The 4,338-nt window shown below is 40.5% G+C and overlaps 1 pseudogene; it reads right to left on the minus strand.

The window, feature by feature from the left end:
* Nucleotides 1–325: 325 nt before the first annotated feature.
* LOC111996150 (uncharacterized) lies at nucleotides 326–2,306 on the minus strand (annotated as a pseudogene).
* Between the last annotated feature and the right edge of the window lie 2,032 nt (nucleotides 2,307–4,338).

Consider the following 4,338-nt stretch of genomic DNA (forward strand, 5'->3'; position numbering starts at 1 on the left):
TTCAAGTTTTGTATATTTCCATCAAGATTTTGCAAACCAACAGAATAGAGCATTTCTAAAACCAGGAAATACAAAGTAACAAAGCAAAGAATAAATGCGAGCCATAAAAATCACCGGTAGTTTGAAGTAGCTTTTAATCGAAAGCAAACCATAAAAATAATAAACTACTATAGGAGTTCATACGGTTCTAAAGCTTAAGATAGCTATACCAACAAAGCATTCGCAAATACGAAGGAATCCAACTTCATTTGTAAAATCAAAATTTTCAAACAAAGATAGAATTCAGAAGGACTAAAAAACCAACATTAAAGCTTTCACAACTATTTCAAAACAACATTCTCAAGACTTCAATCATAAACAAAAGTACCTTGTACTCTCCACCAGCAATAGCTAATCTCATCACCTCCTCAGGATTAACAATCTCACCTTCCTCCAAGAACAGAGTCAACAAATTCTTGGCAAATCCACTCACCAGCGCCACCCCAGTTTGGTTTGCGACTACCGGAGTGGACATTGAGTCCCTAAGGTTCCAAAACACAATCTCCGGAACCTTGTTGTATCCCTTCTCCCGGAACTTCCTCTGTATAACTCCATAATCTGTTTCCCATCCCTTTTTCATTTCCTCTTCTGGGTCACTATCCTCAGTATCGAATCCCACCCAAATATTCCTTCGCTGCCCAGTTGCATCGTCAAATTCCATATCACTAAAAACAAAGACTCTCTTTATCAGTTGCTCTTCAGTGAGCTTGGCCTCAACAGCAACTTCCAAAATTTGGTCAAAAACTTTTTGCGAGTCTGTATTCATACCCCAATCCATCTCCGTTATGAATTCAGTCTTGGCAAGAAGAGTACCTCCTTTGATCAAATGAAGCTGAGGATCCTGACTACATGTAAACAACTTCCCCTTCCAAGGCTCTTCACTAAGTTCCGACACCAATAGCCCCAATGCCACACTCACCTCCATTGGCGTCCCATTCATACTCCCCGAAACATCACAAACCGCAATGCAATTTGTGAGCTTCCCTTTCTTAGCAACATCACTAACCATTCTTTCCCATTGAAGCTCAGCAACTTGGCCACCATCCTCATACAATGACTTGATAATCTGGTGGGGAAGCAATGCCCCTGCAGCAATTTTCGCCTTCCCACTCTTCACTTTCTCAAGATACTCCTCAAACCTCTCCTTATCATGCTTCTCAAACAAACCCTTATAAGTCTTCATTGCCACCGATGCAACCCTATTATATGGCAACGAATTCCATTGTTTGGCACTCATAAAAAACCTCTGGCAATTCCAATTTCTTGTGCAATAGAACAAGAACTTGTTTCCTCAGCCTATCTCTAACCCTATACGCATAATGTGCTTCCTCAATCCCCTCATACTCTTTCTCACTCTCTTTTGGAAAAACCCGCCTCGCAATCCCTTCACATATCAACAGCGACTTGTCGTATGCCGAATCAACTATTGGACACCATTTCGCTGCGAGACTAATCTTAAAATCCTCACCATGACTCATAAACTCCAAATCTGATTTCAAAAGCTCAGCAAACACATCACAGACACAATCAAAAAGTAAACGGTAATGTGGATCATTGTTATACCTATCCAAGGCAATTTTAGCCTTAGAAATCTCCCTCTCTTTCCTCAAAGCTCTAGCTTGCTACTTAGAAATCTTCTCCACGTTCTTCATTTCCAAATTCTCTTCCTCCTCCGAAACAAAAATCTTCACCAATTTCTCCCATATTCCTTCCTCTTGCGACTCGTCTCTCTTTCTCTTAAAGTACTGGGAACGTCTTTTGGCTCTCTTGTTTTCCTTCCAGGCTTGCTTTGCGAGTTTACGAACCTCAGAGCCATGGAGAAGCCGATACAGAATCTCAGGCAAGTCCTTGAAGTAACCGAAATGAACCAAGGCCTTGAGATTGAGAGCCAGGGTTTTAGGGTGAGATTTGTGAAGCCAAAGAGAGGAGGTGTAAAACCCTTGTTTATCAGACTTTCCAGTGCCTCTCACACCTCTGAGATTACATATCAATTTCAGGGTGGTGAGAGGGTCATGGGCCCAAGCCAATTCCAGCCGTTGGATCAGATCATCAGAGGAAGTATCGGGCACCACGTGGAAGGAGAAGTCGAGACAAGGGTTACCAGCGGATAAGAATGTTGGGGAACGGTTTTCCGTCAAACCCATCATCGGCAAATTATCAGTTTCGTTTTTGGTTTGGGGAATTATGGAGTCTACGCTGATGGCAGTGTTTTTAGTCGGTGGACCAAGAAGTTGGCCGGCAGAGGCCATTTTTGTATGATTTGTATTCGGCGGTGAGAAATTTTAAGAGAGATGAATCTGATTCTGATATTATCCTTTGTATTAAGAGAGTAACGTGGTGAGCATTTGGCGCTTGGAACATTTATAGAAAACTGAATCCAGCCATGAGCTGAATCATCCCCAAGAGGCTCAGACACGTAAATAAGGAATTATAATGTCACAAATTATTTTACAATACTTTTATAAATTGTTTTTTTTTTTTTTTTTTTTTTTCACTAGAGAAAATTTTGGATTGCAATTAGCCTGTAAGAAAGTTTGACAAGTAGTAAAATAGAAATGAATAAAAATAAAGTAAGATAGGATTTACCCTTTTCTGTGAATATTCAATTTCAGCCAGCAGCATTTCATGCTGTTGTAGTTAACAAGTAAGAGAATTAGACTACATTACAATAGTGGAAAATTAAATGAGATAGACAAGAGGGTTTTAAGATATTGGATAGTAGAAGTTAAGCATTTTTCAATTGTAGAAGTTAAGAAATCAGTAATATGTCAAAATGTGGTTGAACTTGGTCTTCCTATTGTGTCTTGTAATGCATGTTAACATTTTATTTTATTTTATGTTACAAAAATATTGTGCTTGTAGCATCACTTTTCAAACAATAGAAATTTAGGTTAGCTCAACCAAATCAAAGTAAAAACAAACTAGAGTTCAATCGGTAGGTTGACTACACTCGGTATATAATAGGGGCATAATTTTAGGGACACACTCAATCACACACTTAATTTCACAACTTGTTAACTTGTGTGGTTGTGACTAGTGGTTAACACTTTCTACTTATTACTATTTCTATGAACATCACTTTCCATCAACCACTCATAATTACACAAATCAGTAGGTTGTGAAGTGGGGTGTGTTNTTGAGAAACCAGACCAAACAGCCTGGGCACTTTTATTCAAAACAAAATTAATGAACATCTCTAAACACAAAGGGAGCAATGTCTTTAGGTAAATCTTCAAGCCAAACCTGAAGCCCTGAACTAAAACTAGCTTTCTTAGCCAATGCATCAGCAACAGAGTTGCATGCACGGCTAGAATATGAAAAAACAACATATTGAAAATGTGATAATAGGGACCGAATGTCACTACAAAACGCGGGCCCATTAGGCCGCGTTTTTTTGGCCGCGTTTATTAAAACGCGGCCCCAGACTAGCTAAAGCCCCGTTTTTAAAACGGGGCCATAGAATGGGTCTGAAGCCGCGTTTTTAAACGCGGCCCAAGCCCCTCGTCTATGGCCCCGTTCAAAAGCGCGGCCTAAGGACCTGCGTTTTTTTTTTTTTTTTTTTTAAAGCTACAATACTAAAAGTTTAACACACAGCCGGCCCTAGCCAACACAGCTCCTAGCCAACACACACAGCCATCACACAGCTCCTAGCCATCGATCGCAACCCATCGATCACCCAGCTCCTAGCCATCGATCGGAACCCATGGATCACACACAGCTCCTACCCATTCGATCGCAACACACAGCCCCTCCATGATTTGAAGCCCGATACATCGATCGCAACCCATCGATCACACACAGCTCCTACCCATTCGATCGCAACACACGGCCCCTCCATGATTTGAAGCCCGATACATCTATCGCAACCCATCACACTCAGCCGATCTTCCGTCGATTCCATCGTCCCCGGAGATTAGGCGACCGCAAGTCTCAGGTCCTTCTCCACAAGATCCCCGTACGTTTCTCTCTCTAAATTCTCGATTTTCATTTTCATGTTGAGTTTGTTTGTTTTTCTCATTTTTCATCTGGTTTCTGATCATGGGCTCGTCTCATTAGCCTCATTTTGGTTGTGGGTATGTCTTTGTTTTAGCCAGTGTCTCCTTTTTCCATAACCATGGTTATGGAAATGTTGCATTTAGATGGATTTCAAGAATTGCCTTTGCCATATACAATCTCAGTCAATACATCATTAGGATAGGCAATTGTAATGAATATATTGTGACTCTATAAAGTCCATTTCATTGACAAATGAGCTAATAACGCTAAAGGCTTGTATATAAATTTCCAGTTCTTATTCTT

The sequence above is a fragment of the Quercus suber genome, unplaced genomic scaffold, assembly GCF_002906115.3.
Source record: "Quercus suber isolate HL8 unplaced genomic scaffold, Cork oak 2.0 scaffold_43, whole genome shotgun sequence".
NCBI lineage: Eukaryota > Viridiplantae > Streptophyta > Magnoliopsida > Fagales > Fagaceae > Quercus > Quercus suber.